The sequence below is a fragment of the Manis pentadactyla genome, chromosome 4 (assembly GCF_030020395.1).
Source record: "Manis pentadactyla isolate mManPen7 chromosome 4, mManPen7.hap1, whole genome shotgun sequence".
Lineage (NCBI taxonomy): Eukaryota > Metazoa > Chordata > Mammalia > Pholidota > Manidae > Manis > Manis pentadactyla.
In genome coordinates this window covers 53,484,128-53,504,401 of record NC_080022.1, presented here as the reverse complement: position 1 = coordinate 53,504,401, position 20,274 = coordinate 53,484,128, and the positions used below count along the sequence as shown (strand labels likewise).

The 20,274-nt window shown below is 38.7% G+C and overlaps 1 protein-coding gene across 3 annotated transcripts in view; it reads right to left on the bottom strand.

The window, feature by feature from the left end:
• Nucleotides 1–20,274, bottom strand: part of CACHD1 (cache domain containing 1) — a 207,219-nt gene that overhangs the window by 83,475 nt on the left and 103,470 nt on the right. The window lies entirely within an intron of this gene.

Here is a 20,274-nt window from a genome sequence, read left to right as displayed (position 1 = left end):
CTGAAACAAGAGAATTAGCAAAGTTTATTTGGTGGTTATTCAATCCAGAAAAACAAACAAAAATAAATACTTCATACTACATGTCATACAAATATGTCAATTCATAAACAGTGAAATTGTGAAGATTTTAAATATTTTAAAAAATCTCTTCGTAACAGTGGAGGAAAGAACAACATCTTCGTTTAGAAGGTTTTAGAAATCATATTCAATTCTAAGGAGACAAAAAAAAAAACATATGCTTTAAGCTGACTTTTCCCCCAATGAGTCTGAGTTGGGTACTATTGATAGAATCATACAAAAAAGCAACTTGACAAAATTCAGTTAAGTATTTAAAAATTCAGATTTGAGCTCTGAATTTTTAATTCAGATTCCAATTACAAAACAATTCTTTTAATTATCCTATCTGAAAACAAACAACCCAGAACAAAAATAGACAGAAAGGAGTAGGAAAGATCTGGATTTGAATCCCTACTCTGTGACTATTAAATGTGACTCTGAATACATTGTTAAATTTGCCTTAGCCTGTTTTCTTATCTGGAAAATAAAAAAGAGATGATAAAACTTATTTTTAAATTTTCCAAATCTGTCAAGATTATAAATACTGTACCCAAGTTCTTACCATAGTACATGACAGATAGCATGCACCTTTTAGATTGTAATATAAATAAGGCCAAGGTCATTTTTGATTTCCGGTGATAGTGCAATGCCAATAGTTTGGCTAGTAGCTCATCAATAACTTTTAGATAATCAATGACACATTTGCAAGAGCAAACAACACATAAGAAAATAACAGGAAAATGCATCAACTTGTTTATATATAGTCACTAAGGGTATTTTTAAGTGAACTCAACCCAGAAGTAACAAAAAGAAAAATCCTGAATTTCTAAATAACTTATTTACTTCATAACTTCACAGTATTATTTACTTAAATTTCAGATACTGAGAAGACTCATAAAGTTGCTAAGAATCTCCTCCAAATAAACTCAGTATGAAATAAGGCATTTTAAAAAACTGTGTTAACATGTGTACTTCAGATGATGAATGCCTTTAATAAAATTCCATTAACACAGTAGGGAAGCTCTATAACCAAGGAGAAACACTCTTAAAAATCAAGACCCACTTCATTATTCACATGAATTTTGATCATGTCTTCATCACATCTCATAATATATAATTATTACTCTATTGAACTGGGTGTATAAGAAAGGGGGTTAGGTTTTCACAGGGTATGTTCCAAAGCATAAGTCAAACAGTTTTGTTTTGATACGTATCATCACAAAGGAGGAGGTCACTAGATTTTAAGCAACCTTTATTCTAGCCTCTAACCCAGTAGAGAATTATACCAACATTGTCAACTGTGCCTCTTCAGACACAGTTGCTTCACCAACGTGGTTGCTTTCTTGGACTTGTTCCAGTTTGTCTAGACGAGAAGCTTGCTACCTCAACAGCCACAGATGGAGGGAAAAGAAGAGCTTCATGCATCAGCAGCTGCCTGTGTGCCTGCTGGCAAAGCAACATAATCCCACTGCCCCCTCTCGCTTTAGCATTTGAACATCTGTGAAGCAAGAGCAGCATTATACCAGTAACTCACCTGTTCTCCCTGCCCTAGCTAGCTACATTAAATCTATTCCCTCATATAACTTTTCAGTAAAAGACCAGATAATATTCAGGTTTTGTGGGCTATATGGTTTCTGCCACAACTACTCAACTTTGCCACTGTAGTGTAGAAGCAGCCAAAGAGAGCTCATGAAAGGATCAGTGTGGCCATGTTCCACTCACCGTTATTTTCAGAAACAGGTGGTATGCCAGACTCACTTCACCACCCCTGGCCTAGGTCAGAGCAGGCCAAGAGATTCCTCTGAGATGATAAAAATTAGGATTTTGCACTGCCCAATATGGTCACCACAGGTGGCTAGTGAGCAATGAAAATGTGCCTAATGTATCTGAGACACTCAACTTTCTAGTCTGTTTAACCTAAATGTAAATATTTGCTTTATAGTGGCTCCTATACTGGACAGTATAAGTCTAGACGATTCTCTTGATGATTTTCCTAGTCATCCTTCAGGTCTCTATTCACTCATCACTTCCTCAGAAAGTCCAATCCCAACTGAGGACAACATACCAGTCTAGGTCAGGTGGCCCCTTCGTCTCTCAAAGCATGTGCTGTAATTTATTTTTATAGCTCCATTTATGTGTTTTTTCTGCATGGATGGAGTTTTATGGCTACATGAATAGTCGAGATCCTCCTGAGAGCAGGTACCATGTCTTGCTGGTTTTGTTCACCACTGTGTTTATATATTGCTCAGCATTGTTCTTGTCAGAAGCAGGTGCTCATACTAACTGGCCTTCTATGAACTTCCATGGCGCCAGGGCCTTGCCCTGTCTGGGCTCCCTAGAAGACACCAGAAGTCCCAGCAAGTGAGGACCATGACTCAGATGAATGATTCCTAATTAGTGAAAGTCTGGCCATATCAGAATCTCCTGGGATGCATGTTGGAATGCAGATTCTTGGGATTCACTCAGAAAGAGTCTCATTTACTAAGTCTGGGATGAGGCGCAGGAATCTAACTTTGATAGGCTCTCCAGGGATAAGAGCTCTCCAATCCTGCCATGTAGATCCCTTTAGAGATAAAGTAGCAGAATGGCTTTCAGTGTAAACACAGGTACGTGCCAGCATGCCTCAAAGAGGCCAAGGAGAGAGTGGCTTCCAATTTGGATCAAAACAGCAGAATAATTCTTAGGTAAGCCTGTAACTCACATCTGGATTTTTCTATAGAAATTACAAACTCCTTTTAGACCAACCCATTTCACAGTTGAGAAAAGTGACACCAACAATCACACAGCAAGTCAGGGATCTAAGAGAGACCTGATCCTACTTCCAAGATCCCTATCCATGAATAAGCATACACACCACACTGCTAATGTAGGTGACATCAGAAGGAACTTGCTAAAAGAAACAACTCAAGAGAGCTCCTGACAACTTCTTCTGGGAGAAGTGTGAGCCTAGAGACAGCCCGTTCCCCTGGATGGGGCCTCCACAGCCAGGACCTGAGAGAAGGCTGAAGCCAGCGCTGAGCATACTGGTTTTCCCTGGGCCTTTGTGAAACGAAAGCTTTCTCCTGGGCACCAGGGGGCCGATTTTTATAGATTGTTTCCCCTTCTGTACTGAGAACATCACTTCTAACAGCATTAAAGGAAACATTTTTATAACAATAAAAATGGAAGTTACTCATTAACAAGAGTAGGTGCTCAGCAAACATTTGTGAGTCATAAAAAGGTTTCATAACATAGTACTTGTCCATCAATAATCTACCCAACCTTCTCTTCCCTCTATCTCCCAACCTATAGTTCAAACCATCCCTCAGTTGCTGGATCCCAACTGTGTGCTGTCCAGTGTCCATGGTACCCATTCTACAAAGCACAGCTTTTCTTACCTTCTTTCCTGAAATTTTCCTGTCAGTTCTAACCTGTGGTGAGCCCTTCCTCCTCCAGACTGACTAGTGCCATTCTTCATTTTAATTCTGTGCTTGAGTCTCTTTTCCTATTTTTTTATATTGTTTTGTAATTGGGCTTAACAAAGTATCATCATAGTTGACATCCATTAGGTATAGACCGACTGGTTTTAGATAGTTTATATCAACAAAATATTAATCAACAAAAACTTTACAACAGTATTTATTATAAATAATGAGCAAATGGTCTTACTAATCTTGCCCCCTATACCAAATACATTGAAGGATGAGATGCCAAGAGATTTTGTTATAGAAGCCTTATTGTCTAAACCCTACCATGCAGCACTTGAAGTCTCTCTAAAATCTTTCACTTATTTGAGAAATCTTATTCCCCTCATTTGGGTCTTTAAGTTACTTGAGGATTTATATTTCTCTCTCAGGTCTAGCACATTGCTATGAATGTATTACTTCATAAATTCTTATTGGTGATTAACTAATGATGAAGGGCAGAGAGCTACAACAGTGGAAAGCTCTGGCTATTTTACTCAATCACATTCATTAAACATCTGTTATGAACAAGGCATGGCCACGCTGGCACAGCATGGCTGACAGGGTCAGGAGCGTGGGCTTGAGAGACATGCAGACCTAGATTGGAGTTTGTGTTTAAACTGCTTATAGTTGTATAACTCTGGCACATAGCTTACATTTTCTAAGTGTCCTTTTTTCTCATGTAGGTTACATCAGAAGGAACTGAATGTCCTGGAAGTTACTATAGAGGAGGCGGTTGGTGGGGATGAGTAAAACAGGGGAAGGGGATAAAGAGGTACAAACTTCAAATTATAAATTAGTCACAAGGATGGAAGTACAGCATAGGGAATATAGTCAATAATACTATAATAGCTTTGTATGGTGACAGATGGTAACTACACTTATCCTGGGGAGCATTTAGTAATGTATATAATTGTCAAATCACTCTGCTGTACATCTGAAACCAATATAATGTTGTGTATCAACTATATATCAATTAAAAAAAACCAAAATGCCTGTTTCACAAGGTTGTGTTAAGAATTAGAAAATGGCTCTTAAGAGCCTGGTACACAGCAAGATTTAATAAATAATAATAACTAATATTGAAAGTATCTGTGATAATAATAACTAATAGCTACTAAGTGCTTATTTTATCTCAAATATATTCCAAGTGCTTTACATGGATTAACTCATCTGATCTTCACAAACCCAGAGGGAAATACTATTATTATCTCCATTTGGAGACCAGGAAACTGAGGCATAGAAATGTTAAATTAAGAAGCCCAAGGGTTCACAGCTGGGAAGCAGCAGAACCAGGATGTGGTGAGCATATATTTGAGCTCTCATTCATAATGGGTACATTACACTGTAGCTCAATAAATCAACAAATTAATCATCGTTAACATTGCCTAGAACAGCTGAATCAGAATTCATTTCTCTCAAAGGAAGGATTGCTTTGAAATACTGGAGGGCTTAGGGGAAGCCTTTGCTTTTTACTTAATGGAAAATGACAGCCGCTGAACATAAGGCTTCACAGTGGACAGCTACGCAGAAAGAACGCTATGGAAAAAGATGAGGACACAGAGGAAGAAGATAGTAAGACAGGTGTTTTCTATTAACTGTAGGAACTTAGATTTAAAAATGTTCACTACTGGCATTTTGGGGGTTACTTTTTATTATTTCATTCTAGAAAAGCCTCCAGCTCCCTTCTCATTCACCAATGAAATCAGAGAGGTTTCAGGGAACCAGGGGGCAGCCAGAAGCTCCAGATGGACTGAAGAGCAAACATGCACATTCTTTGCAAGGAAAAGAGATACAGCAGACTTCGTGTTGGCTCATACCAGCTTTCTCGTTTTTCTTCTACAACTTTCTCCTCAGGGAGAAAGATCCTGACATTCTGCTAATCTGAGGACCTTGGACAAATGGCTTATATACAACAAAGATAATAAAATAGAAATATAAAAAGACCAAGAAAGAGGAAATTGCATGAAATTCTGAAAAATTCTCACACGGGATAATGAATACAGGATGTTGAATAACTTAATGGACAATGGCCACTACTTAAATTCTATTGTAAATGTGGGCAAGGCAAAATACCAAAACCTCTCAGGGATGCTTCAGCTGGTGTGCAAATACACAGCCTTCCACAAGTCAAACTTGACCCCCAAATAAAATGTAAAATACCTGAAAACTTATTTTTCTGAAGGAATCCACAGAACAATCCTGATGTTTTAGAATTAAATGGCCACCTTGCAGGAGAACCTCAGCCATAGGGCAATTTGACCTATCACCACCTTGTTAGCTCAAGCACATCTGAGTCCTGAAAGTTTACTAGGAAGGGATAAAACATCATTAGCTCATTTAAGAATTTGATTTAAGTCTTGCTCCCTGGGTAATCAGCAAGTAGTGAATGCTGGTGGTTTTAAGTTAATTTACTCCTATCAAGCCCCCACATTCCAATATTTAAAGAATTCAGAGATACGACGACCACTCCCCTTCTTCCTGCTTCTTGTTTGCTAGCTGTTTTTCTTTAAGTGGTGATGGTCTCACAAGAGAACTCAACTGTCTTGAGTTCTCTCACATATGCTGAACCTCAGCCATGGAGTGAACATGAAATGCCTAGAAATAAACCTCACTCTGCTTTTATCATTGCCTACGCCACTGACATGCCAGTCAGGTGAGCAAGCAGGTGTCAACAGAGCTGAAGAGACACAGGAGAACAATGTGTCCCGAGCTAGTGAGCCCACTAGGAGAAGTAATTACAAGAGCAAAACCCCTCTGATTACCTCTCTACCCTCCACTCGCCCACACTAACACCTGCTTCTCTTCCAGACTCCAAACACAGAAGCAAAATTTGCTGAGCCATCCTTGTCACATAAGGTACCTCCTGGCCCCAGAAGCATGGTTGTCTTGCCTAAGATAGGAACACATTTTATGCACATGTGCCTTTTAGAAAAATCATTTATAAAAAGAAATGTGCTATTCACCCTGATTTGAAGACTGTGAGAAATGTAAAGTTCATGCTTCTGATATTTTATAAAAACATGTCAGTTACTCGTAGAGGTTACTTAAAAGATTTTTCATTGAGAAGTATATTAGCTGCCAGTCACATTTATATAATTCCAGGTTTATAGAAAGGTCAAGATCTGATGCAATATTAGATTTTCCTATAAAATGAACAGGCAATTCAATTTACTTTTTAAAAGCACAGATATAAAGATAATAACAGTAAGAAAACAATCCTACCTAAATCTCCAACAGACTGTCACTCTAAAAAAAAGGAGATATTGGATTATGACGGCTTTCTATACTTATCTTCAGAAGATAAAACCAGTGCCTGAAATTCAGTTTCAAGGGAAATAACTCCATCTTTCCTACCCCCTTAAGTTAAAAAAAAAAAACTTCCTTCTGGATTTACTTTCATGAACAACTGATCGAAACTGCATCCCGAGGGAGAAAACAGAACTGTGACTCCCACTTTGATCTCTTCCCCATGGAGAAATTCACTCCCTGCCTGGCTTGCAAGATGTTCACTTGATTGACGTTTGCTCTGATGTGCAAACTGCTTTGAACTTCAGACATTTAATTCCCATCAGGCTGCAGTCATTTTTATTCTCCTTCAACAGGATTTACAAGCAGGAGATCAGCAAATGTAGAAGATAAAATAAATTTGCAGAAGCTTTGAATCTTACATCAAAACAGCATTCAAGTGAGTTCCAATTGGATTTCATTCAGTCTCGATTCACAGTGTAAATCAACTTTTTAGTGGAGTCCCAGTTTAGAAAGAAGAAGATATGAAGGAGAGAGACACATATGCCAGTTGGGGTTTACTTCCTGAATCTCTTTCTCGGTCTTTGTTTAAATTTCCTATGGAAGGTGATTTGCCAGGCAAATCACTCAGAACCCTGGGTTTTCCTCAACATTTCCAGCAAAGCCTGCCCAATTTGTCACAGAGCCCACAAAAATCACACCCACAGCGTGTGTTCCAAGGGCAGTGGTGAAATGCTGACTTGTTCATGGACACATTTTTTAAGGTAATAATTTAAAAAGAAAATCCCTGCAGATCTCTCAGAAGAGCAAGGCTTAAACTGATAGTTGAGTCCATAAACAAAGGCAATATGATGACAGCTAAAGGGGTAGGGGCTATTTTTACTTGTTTGCTCATTTCTAATCACTGCTGAATAGCTGAGACAGGCGCAAAAGGTTAAATAGAAAAAATTACTCTTTCTTCTGGAAGCAAAATCTGGTTTCAGAGCAGAAGCTGGCATGCCACGAATGCTGTAAGGCTTCCAAAAGAGGACACCGCATGAAAGGTCCCTCCTGCCAGTGCCACTGAGCTACCAAGCTCTGTTTTGGAAGAGCACATATTTTTCTAGGATGCAAAGAAGGCAACATCCCTTAACCAGTAGCTGCAGAGCCTTTAAAAGAAGGTCTGGACACTGAGAACCACCCATGCCTACAAGACCCCTGGCCCCAGCAACAGCCTAATGGTGTCTGGTTTACTACCCTAGGACAGGGAGATGTTCCACTTCACCTCCATTCAACCAGGCTCCCCACTCACTCTTTCTGGGAAGTGTCTGCTCTCCAAATATTTGAGCAACGCCAGTTGCAAAGAATTAAACAAGAACCCCCTTATCTTCCACTTAACCACCCATGAGGATAAAGTTAAACAAAGAAAGAGCTCAGATAAAAATCAAACATCTGCACTGGCAAATATTTAAACTCTGTTTGGATGGTGGAGGAAAGGGGTAAGAGCGGGATCACTTCAAAAAGGAACTATCACATTTATAAAGTAAATGATACTCGAACCCCCCCAACCAAGTTTACTTATTCAAACACCTAAATTAATGGGCAAACTGAAAAGCTGTCAAATAACGTGTAATCATGTTCAGAGAAATGGTTTTTCCTTCCATCTCTGCAGAGATTGGAGAGATAAGTCACATTCTTTTTGTTCTTATCAGTAATAGGGATTAAACCTTCAAGCTTCAGCAACTCAGCCAGAGTGGAAACAAGGGCTTGTTTTAAATGCTCTTGGAAGGTAAGGCTTTCAGAGCAATGAAACTTCTCCCTCTCCATTAAAGTCTAAGTATCATGCATGTCAGCCATAGTTCTTTCTCACCATTTCCCCACCATATCTCATGGAGAGGAAGCCCTGGTATGATCTCGTGCCTCACGTCTAGATGCAAAGTGGTGGTGTTATCCATTTAATCCACTTTCTCACACAAGCTTGGAAAATTGCACATGTGACATCGAGGGGAACTGAAAGTGGATCCACAACCACATTAAACATTAACACTATCCTTATCTTCCTCATCACCAGGTTGTGGCAGGGGCGCAAGAAGGAGAGAAAGAAGAGTGTCTGGAAATAGAAAGAGAACACAAGCAGGAGGGCAGAGGCCTGGTGAGATCCACAGGCTCCATTTGTGCTGTTCCCTAGCCCTTGTCCATCCTGCCACTTGGCTTCTAATAAGGATTTCACACTCTTACAGTTTTGTATTTATGTATTTTCTTCCCTTCTTAGGAAGATACAAAGAGAGAGATTCTTTTCTATGTTTATCCCCAGGGCCTGGTCCAGAGTCTACCTGTGAAGAGTAGAAGTTTAGCAAATGTCCGCTGCATGAATAAATGCAGAAAACTTAAGAGGCTGAGGCTTCCCAGGACTAGAGATCAGGGATTGTGAATTTCTGTACATTGAGTAGTTAGCAAATAGCAGAAAACTGTGAGCGGTAGGACAAAGACATCAAAGAGAAGCACTGCAAACCTCAGTTAGCAGATGACCTTGGAAATGAATGAGTTCAATCTCTCATGCACATACGTGCTGGAGAGGCAAGAGGACTGTCCAAATTTCCCTGTTCTGAGAGAGAAACATGAAACATGATGTGGCATACTTATAGCTAAAGTGCCCGTTAATACTTACTGACACAATATTAAAAAGTTAATAAAGTTATGAGTGTGAAGACAGATAGGTACATGATGCCAGACTAGTCAAGTCCCCCAAAAGAGATTATAAACAGAAGGTTTTTTTAAAATCTTGGTCTTCTTCAAAAACACTTTTACATTTTGCACATAAAAAGCTCAAGGGATGGGTGTTTCTGGTCCTTTGCTACAATAAGGTCTATTTCTTAAAGCAGGCATGGTCTACTATCTAGTTTCTTTTAGGGACCAGATTTTTAAAAAGGAAAGAAGGGAGAGAAGAAAGGATGGAAGAAAGGAGGGAAGAAAAGAGAAGAAGGGAGGAGAGGGGAGGGGAAGGGAGGAAAGGAAATCACAGGGCCAACTATCCCTAAAATCCATAAAAAGCCACAGGTGAAATGCAGTATTCTAAGCAGAGGAGCAGGTCTGCCTTCTTTCCTTCAGTAAACAAAGGTCACACAAGGGGAAGACCAGAAAGCAGGATTGTTGGCAGATCCAAATACAGGTGCTTTCTTCTGGGAGGGGTGGGGGTTTCGGTGCTCATCAATAGTCCTAAAGATATACATATCTACCTGGAGACACACACACACACACACACACACACACACACACACACACACATGGAAATGACACAAATTACTGCAGGAACATGGCTTTGAGACTGAAAAACGAACCAGACTATGGGAGCTTTATATTCAGCCAATTTAGTAACTTTAGAGGGTCATACGATAGAACTAAATGAAATTCTAAAAAGGAAGACATAGTATATCTTTCAACTGGCAGATAAGCCACTCCAATTTACCACTGGTGAAAATATTTTATTATTTAAAAAAAAAGGATTTGGAATCAGGTAACCTAGGTGGCAGACCGTGCTCCCCTGAGCCCTGACAAACTCTCTGAGACAACTTCCTCACTGGCAGAATGTGGGGTGGGGGGTGGGGAAGGGAGAGGGGAGGTGGAGGGGGGCAGTATCTACCCCATAATTGTTGTGAGGATCATATGAAAAATCCAAGTAAAATAACGTTTATAGGAGTAAAAGCCTAAGAAAGTTTTGTACTGAAGTATAAACATATGTAACTCTTTTACGTAAGTTAAATAATACAACTGAGCACGAGCAGGCCTCCTGAAATGTAAAGCATTCTTTAAATCTTTGTTGAATTTTGAGCTGAACTCTAGTCCTTCTGGTAACAATATCCATAAAGACTGAATCTGTAACATTTTGCCTGCCTGCAGGTAATAGTCAGTTTTAAAGGGACTAGAGATAAAAGTTTGAGAAGGCAAGGAGAATGACTTGAAAGGTTAAGCTTTGCCATATAAGCACATTTTGAGGGCAAAAACACCAACCACATCTTGCAGGGGAAAGAACAGGACCTGCAATAAAATTCAACTCAGCTGTCAAGGACCAAGCTTGTCACATTATTTGACCTTGTGACATGGAAAGAACAAGACAGCAAGAGTCATAAGTGCAAAAGCACCTGGCTAAGTCACAATGTTTTATTTTTCATAAAAACAGCAATAGTAAGAAAACGTATGTAAGACTAAAAATACTATATTATTTTTTCATATGTGCTACCTTAGAATAAGGCTGGAAAAAATAGGAGTTGCCCACGTGTGGGTCAGCTGTTATGATTAGAACCATATACAAATCTCAGTTGTGCACAACAAAAACTGTACATCTCAACCTTGCCCTCTCTCCTGAACTGCCATGCGTATAACATAGTTGTGAGGGTGAAATATTTGTGGGAATGAAAATGACATGATGCTACAGGCTAATTTCAACTGCTAGCCAAACGCCTCCCACCCAAGAAGGATCCATGAGCAACTTAAAATCAAAATCAGCATGTTCACACTGGACTCATCTTCCTCTTAAAATTCTTTCGCTCCTATTTTCACTTTTTACTTTATTGATTCCTATGCTGTGAGATGTTCAATTTAAACTTTAGAACATCCTTTAAAATCTTCCTCCCCATGCAGATCTCCAATAAAATCTAGTTAGCAAATTCTCTATATTCTATACTCCCTGTATATGGGTTACATTTTATATAATCCACCCACCCTGGACATCCTTTGCTTTCCCTACAATCCTTCCTTGAGATGTCACCTTCCTTGTTTTTTCCTGGAGTATTAGGATGCCACAACTTGACAAGCAACTTGCCTCTCCACTACAATTTATCTTCACGTGCCAACTAATAAATTTGCCCAAATTTCAGATCTAACCATATAGCCTTTCTTCCCTTTAAAACCTGCAGAGAGAAATTTGTCCAATCAACCAAGGATTTTGAGCCCACCCCAGTATATCCCTTATCTGTTGCTCCAGCTATATCTTCCTCACCACAATCAGTGCTCTGTGATGCTTGCTGTTTTCTGGTCTGAAGCATCCTTTGCCTACAGGTATTTGCAAGAGTTCCACTCTTCAAGGCCTCAATTACTATTTCTCTACCAAGCCTGAGGGCTCAGAGGCCTCTGCTCATCATCTGTTTCTTCTAAAGGCATCTGTATTTTTCATGGCACTTGAAGTCAGTCTGCTTAGCTTACTCGACATATGTCCTGTGGGCTCCTAAAGGTACAGACTGTTTTATTCATCTTTGTTTATCAGTATCTACTACAATGTCTTGCACATCAACTGTCTTGAACATGATACAGATGAGTCGAAAATGTTATATACACAGGTATTTGGAAACACCCTGCATACAATCAATTGTTAATATAATAATTATTCATATCCATTATTACTATTATTGAGTAAATCTAACTTATAACTGAGACATCTAAGTCAACATCAACTTAAGTTTTCAGTCAGAGCTTATAACAATGGAATTATACTCAGATAAAAAACATCAACTAGTATGAATGGGCATGAAAGTACTTGAATTTCTACCTATAGGTGAAGTAGCTCAATGATTCTGATATCATAATCACTACCAGTACTCAATCACTAAAGACAAATCAGGTTTGCTACCACACACTAACTCCTTCAGCAATATTTATTGAGAACCTGTTCATGCAAGGTGTTCAATCTGACAGGGTCCCTGAACTCAAGTGTAATTAAGAGAGATGAGAAAGCACACAAAATCTGGTATCGACCACTCTCAGTTACCCAGAATCAATCTCAGTCACGCCTGATTCCTCCCCTCTTTTACCACCCAAGATAATGGGTGTCAAGTTCAGGGCCCCTCTAGTGCCTTACTTATGTAAATGAAATCAGATTAGGTCTTCTAGTTGTTACCTGCTTGACAAATAAAACCCCTTTCAAGGTGATCATCATTTCATTCCCTTTCTCAAAAATCTTTCTTTCATTCAAGCAACCAATATTTATGTGCCATACAGTAATGAAGAGACATCAACAAGAGAAGACTTGTCTTTTACTTCATTTATAGAACTTAAAGTCTCCTGGATAAAGTTCAATTCTTCTTCAATTTGAGTCTAGCATCTGAGGATCTCCCGGATCTAATATTAATCCAACTTCTCAGTTGCCTCTTCCATCACTTGCTCCAGACACAGCCAACACTTCAGCGCTTCTGGTCATTTCCAGTTGCGGTATTTTCTTCGTACTGACCTCTCTCTCCAGAAAGCTCTTCCTTAATATCCTTATGTTTAAATCCTTTTCCTATTTCATTGCTCAACCAAAATGCCTCTTCCATAAGCCATCCCATGAATGTTTTTTTTCCTAAATGAATGAATGATTTAGTTTCTGTAGGCCTTGTTACATAATATCATCTTTTTTCCCCCCCAAGGAGCTCTCAAAAAGAAGAAAACAAATTCCTTCCTGAAATCAAGAACTTACAAATTTGCTCCATGGGAAGTAGCCCATGATGAAAAATGGTTCCAGTTAAAAACAAACCTTCAAAGAAGGTTGAAGGAAATTAATGAATCTTGAGAGCTGGGTCTCTGGAATACAGTTCAGACCACTCATTTATAGCTGAGAACACTACGAAGTAAAGAGGTTAAGTGAACTAAGTGAACTTCTCAAGACCACACAGCCAAGTGGCAGAGCAGAGGCCCATGCAGTCTGAGCGCTCTATTACTATGAGGTAATCTGAATCACAATTCAATTTAAATGGAAAGGAAAACTGTCTTCACTGCTTTAGGTATTTTTTTTCCACCATGGTACAGACTGAGCTGATTTAAAAAATTAAAAGGTAAAAAGAAGGCTTGCCTCCTTTTAAAATGAAAGAGAGCTTATGTTTGAGTTCAGTTAAAATGGAAAAAAAAGCAGACACAAACCCTAACCTGAAATGCTTAGGTCCCTAAAGAATCCTAAGGAGCCTAGTGCAGGAATCTGAACATATGGGTCAGCATGTTAATCATCGAAATTAAAAACAACTATTAAGTAACTCTGTTCTGGCTCCTATGATGCCAGTAATACTTGAAGAACTTAAAATGCTAACACAGAAATTTGTATGTCATCTAAATCATACCACCAGCCAACCAATTTAATGGAAAAAGACTCACTTAGAAGGTTACACTCCTTTCCAGGTAGCTCATTAACATGAGCATTAACTTTTTTAAAAGCGAAGCAGTCTAGCAGAACACAGTAAAAATAGAAAGTTTGAGGAGTGAAGAGTCTGGCATCCTCCAGTCTGAATCTTAAGGTTAACAAAAATGTAACTCAATGGTAGGTTCTCTAAGAGGGTGTGATGGTTAATTTTATATGTCAGTTTGGTCAGACACTATTTTGGATGTTTCTATGAAGGAATTTTTGGGATGAAATCATCATTTAAGTCAGCAGACTTGTGGGTGGGCCTCATCCTATTAGTTGAAGGTCTTAATAGAACAAAATTGACTCTGAAGTGCAAGGAAGAATTCTGCCAGCATACAGGAGCTGCAGCTCTTGGGGGCCTCCAGCTCCCTCAGCTGCCCTGCAGATTTGATGCTTGCATCTCCACAATCACGTGAACCAACACCTTAAAATTAATCTTCCTCACTCTCTCACACACATCTGCTCTGTTTCTCTGGAAAATCCTGACTAATAGAGCATTATAACAGTGGTTATTCATGAGACTTGAAATCATGAGTCTGTGTTTTTTCATCAGAAATCATGCTAGTCACTTTGTCTGGAGCACAATAACCCCAACAGGTGTTGTGATAAGACTTGACTCCTGAAATCATACAGTTCTAGTGGGCACCAGCCAGGGATGCATTACCTTTGGGTTCTCAGTAAATGAGATGAATTCTGTCTGCCTAATCTTGGGGATGCCCCCAACTCAAAGAGCTCTTGTAAAATAGCAGGAATCTAATTTGACAACAGTTTCTAGAGTTTCTTCATTTTGGGGGATCAGTGAAGTTTTTATTTCTCCCCTGATGGATATGAGAGAATTCTTGACAGAGCTGAAGCCTCCTATTTCTAGGTGGCTGCCTTCTGAGAGCTTTGGAACAAGTTGCTTACTTATTCTAGCTCCATCAGAGATTCGCTTTGCTTATCTCAAACCTGGTCTGGATGTCTTAATGCCAACACCCACCTTGGTTAGTCATGAAGAAGCATTCATTACCTGAGTGAGGATTACAGCACTTAAGCCCACTGGGAGATGCAAAAAAAAGAATAAAAATCTAAGTTCATCCTCTTGGTATTTCCTCCCTAGTTTACCCTCTTCTTTGCTCCCTTCTTCAATAAACACATCAAAAATAAAAATAAGAATGCCACTAGGCAGGAGCACCTACAGAAGTTAGGAGAGGAATGGATTAAGAGATGTGGAAGATCAAGTTACTGATTGGTTTATTTAAAGGCCAAGTGTTAGCAGGTCCTATTGACTAAATATCATCTTCAGATGCACACGGCAGACCCATCTCTGTGGAAGCCAGGTTTCAGGCATACATATTCTAAGTATGTGCACAAAGGAGCTATATTCCTTAAACTTGACAGAATGAGAATGCATGTTGAAGTTTACTTATCAGGGAATGTACATGGATAAGATATTTTAAGTAAATTTATTCACATTATATAGTCTTTTTAGATCAGGAGTTACAAACTCACATGCTAATGTGGGCCCAGCAGGCAATGGAAGTCAGGGGAATGGGTAGAGTGTAATCGGTAGGGGTCAGTGGGAACTGTGGAGAACAGGAAAATGCATGGCCTGTCGTCAAAGGGGAGATGCTCTTCTGGGAAGCAGACTTGGAAAGCTGACTGTTGCCCTGTGAGAATGTGGACCCACTTTCGCCAGATCTTCTGATTTTAGAGAAGACAGAAATTTGGTATTTCAAATATGAATTTCCCAAAGTTTAAATGTCAGCAACCAATTTAAAAACACGAAGTTTAAAATCTTTAAAACATTTTGTGAGGCCCAGATAAACATGTGTAGGCCAGATATAGTCCTTGAACGTAATTATGCGTTTGTGTGTCTGTGCGCTCCTGGTGGGGGAGCCTGGGCTCTCACACACTCTTACCATGTAACCCAGCACAGCACAAAGAGAGCTGTTCATTAAAGTACATGAGCAAAGGGACTCATGCTCAAAATTATGTTACTTTAAGTGATACCACTGAAAATGAGTTTGTCTTAGATTAAGCCATCTCTTATTTTTCGTATTAGAGACTAATTCTCCAGACCATTCTTTCAATAAACATTGACAGAGTACCTAATCACTATGCAGGGTCTTGTCCAAAATAATTAACTTCTAGGGTTCCTAAGTAATAAGAGTTGACTAGTCAGAGAAGGGGAGTATCAAAATCAACGGAGAAAATCAATTTTCTGTTGCTTTTCAGGTTCTGTTGTCATGATAGTACAACCTTCAGGGTGTTTTCTAAAGAATACTCTGTAACAGAACACTTTAACGCCCCTCTCTCTTTAAAACTGGGCATTTTATTTTTTTTAAATATGCATTATCAAGCCTTAATAGAAAAAAAAAATAGGGATTATAGAAATCAGCAAAAATGAAATTCTAGGCCTAAAACAAGAAGTGAAAATTAGTTATAAACATATTGTCCTGGTTCTAACTCACCTGTGATACATCTGGAGAAGAAGCAAGGTCAACAGGCTCAGAGCCTCTTAAAATGTCAGTAACAAACAGCTGGAATGCCATTGGGTCAGGGCTGGGTTCTAAAAAATGTTTACATGGCTCGGATATTTAGGAATGGATAAGATCCAGATCTAAGACCGCAGATTCCTTATCTCAAGTCCAACTGCTTATATTTATTTTAATGGCAGTATTAATACATGTGTGCACGTGGACATATATAGTTCACGGGCATACACAGCTTGCTTTATGGACTGTAAAATCTTACAATCTGGAAGAACTTTAGCAACAATCTTGAGTCCATTTTTCATAATCTTCAGCCATACCATATATATATCATCTTCAAAAGTCTGGTCACATTCACTTGATATTTTCATTTAAGTTAACTCACTTTTTAAATTTAGGTATATGTATATATTTTAAAGGAACTATTTTATTGCCATAAGAGAAAAAAACATTATCTCTTGATATACAGGATGACACTGAAAATCCCTAATTGCCAAATAAAAAGGCCATGACCTAAAAACATCTCCCTAAAATGACCTTATGAGGTTGGTACTACCATTATTCCCACCTCACTGATAAGGAAATAGAGGCTCAGAATTAAGTGACTTTCTAAGGTCAACTTATGAGTGAAAGAGGTATGATTCAAACCAAATCTGCCTGGCATTGAAATAAACTATTTTTAGTCATGACCTTAAATTGCTTCCCAAGACCTGGAGTTCTTCCTTATGGCATTTAACTCCAACATAAGATCGCTGAAATGCAAAATGTAGACACTTTTGGACAGATCAGAATATAGAAAAAAGAGCCCTAAAAGTGTGTTGAGCAGGATACCACAACAGTTGGAAAATGCAGATAAAAGTGTTTTATGAGGTAACAAAGGCAGCTTAGGACTCCTACCTGGGTCATCCCAATAAATTACTATTAACTCTTTCTGTCTTCGAATATTTATTAAAAAGGTGGGTGTCTTGTAATTGTCTAAAGTGTTCATGTTCAACCAACGGCTAGAAAAACATCAGCTCAGGGTTAACTCCAAAAATTACACATTTTTTCCCTTGTAGATGAGTTCAATCACAACCAAGAAGACTCAGTCTAAGAGAGTATTAGTTGTCACTTGCTGTTGCTTGATGCAGTCTTACCAGGTATCTTAATAGGCCACCTATTTGCTGCTCATCTGTTCATCTCCCGATTGCTCAGCTTTAACATCAGAATTGCCCTGTTTTACAAGATTCTCCCCACATGGCAGTTCCCAGCTCTGCAGAGTCCTCATTTAACATTCAGTACCGAAGTCCAGTCTCTGGAGGAGGACAGCCCCGCCTACGAATCCACTTACGAGGCCTGCATCCTTCCAGGAGTGCAATGGAGGTGCTTGCAAGTTAAATTGGACTGAGAAATTCCGGGGAGACAGAAATTATATTTATGTTTCCTTGTATTTATCATAAGGTAGACCACTGGGTTTTGCCAAATATCTGGGTGGGTTGCATCTCAGAACTCAACCCTTATCTCAGCATATTCAAAATGGAAATCACTGTCTTCACCCCAAAACCTTCTGATTTAAGTCCTCACCAACTTCTGATGTGTGTATGTATACATGAATGTATGGCCATTTTCATGAGCCAGAAAATAGTCCTCTGCAGCTTGGCTGCATCTTAGCATCTCACTTTTATGGATGTGATATAATTTCCCTAATTTACTAATTACTTAACTAATTAGTAGCAATCCCTATAATGAGTAATTTATGCTATTTACAATATTCCCTATTAAACAGCACTGCAATAACTTTCTTTAGAAGTTTATATTTATAAACATTTATTTTCTTATGATATTCCTCCAAATGGCCAGATAAAATAAAATACATACATTGAAGTTCACAGAATTTTTTATGATGCCATCCACTGGGGTACATTTCTCTGCTTTAAAGAACCACAGTATTTCTCTGCTGGGTCCCATTTTGCCCTATTAATTATGCTCAGGGTTTGTCACACCCAGTAATTTTTAAGTTTCTTGAGAGTAAACAACCCCTTACTCATCTCCATAGTCAAATCAATTCAGAGTCCAACCAATAGTAATTGAGTACAATTGCCAGGTGCTGGGGTAAAAATAGATGAGGTTGTAATCGCTACCCAGGACAGCAGGGAAGGCAGACCTAACAAGAACCATGTGTGAGATACTAAGTTCTACACTATAATAGAGGCGTATGGAACTTCCTATGACAACACAGATGAGGGAGCAACGAATTCCTCCAGGACCAAAGGGAAATGAGGAGAGGGGAAAAAAGACGTAATAGGAAGTTATGGAGAGAGGCAAGTTGTTGAGTTACTTTTTGGGACATTAACAGAAATTCATGAGGTACGCAAGTAATAGCAAGGAGACATATGGGTAGATTTACAAGGAGATGCCAGTCAAGTCAACCTTTTTGTTTCATCCAGAGCAGTAGTTCCACCTTGGAATTTATAAAAATCTCCCAACTTTTAAAGCAGGGTTTTTCAGCCTCTGCACTACAGACATTTTGAGACAGACAATTCTTTGTTTGGGGGGCTGTCCTGTGCTTTATAGGAGGTGTAGAGGCGTCCCTGGGCCTCTGCTTGCTAGATGTCAGTGGCAACTTTTTCCAACTTCCAGCTGTGACACTGAAAATGTTTCCAGACATTGCCAAATGTCCTGGCGTTAGGGAAGATCACCCCTGGTTTACAACCACTGTTTTAAGCATAATTCTAGCTCTAAGATTTCTCTCTTACTTTACAATCTTTTCTCTCTGTCCTGAAAAGCAGTTTTTCTTTAGTTCAAAATCCACTGGATCCTCATTTTATTTTTATGTAGAGACAAGTTGTCAAAAACATTGTTATTGATGCTCAAACTATAAAAAAGAACATCTTTGATTAAACCTAAGAACCTATTAAATCCAATGAAGAAATGAAATGTTTGCTATGATATTGAAGTAGACAAACATAATGGCTTTTATTTGTCCAGAACATTAGTTTACAAACTATTTTCAAATTTTATTTCACTGAATGTTCATAACACCTGTGAAGTATTCGTTACTGTTCCCATTCTGGAGAAGACTGGGTGGTTCAAAGACATCACTTACCCAACACCACTGGAGTGCTGAGAGCTGGCGGTAGGATTCTTATCCAGTCTCATTCCAAATTATATACACTTTCCATTTAGTTTAGTAAACAACTAGCATGAGCTTCCTTAGGCCACAGATAGGGTAAACCAGAGAGAAAGGCTCACCTTGGCGTCACACAGATGGAGAAATAAAAAATGACTTGAGGAGTCCCTACTACCTTTGTAGCCCACCAAGAAACTATAGTAAGTAAAAACTTGCTTGTGGAAGCAAAGCATCATTTAACCACCCAAAACTTTGTAGAGCCATCCTTTGCACAGCTTTAAGAGCATTTATTGTGCAAAAAGGAGAAATGCATACTAATCATGGTAACACACTCATAATTTTTAAAGTATGTTAACATCTTTTAATCATTCTAAATAGCCCTAGAAAATTTGTAAAATAAAGATTATTATCACAGATAGAAAACCGGGCATAAAAATAAACATTAAAGTAACTTAAGGTCACACAGCTAATTAGAGACCAAGTCAAAACTCAGATTTTTATATCTCTAGATAAGTATTCTTTCCACTACAATTTCTAGCATCACATGACCCCACATCCCTCCATATAAATATCACTAGGCCAATAAATAAAAATATCCCCAGCCATACAAATACTAATTCTGTTCCAAGAAGCCACATTTACCTTGGTAGTTTTAAAAATAAATATCTACACTAAAGTATGAAGTGGGAATTTTTGCTACTTTATCAAAGACAAAAAACAGTCTCTTAACTTAGGCAAATTACCAGGAAACTTCTTTGTCATGGCCCATTAGCTGACCCATGAAAAAATGTTTGCAATTTTCTAGACTTACGCATCTCT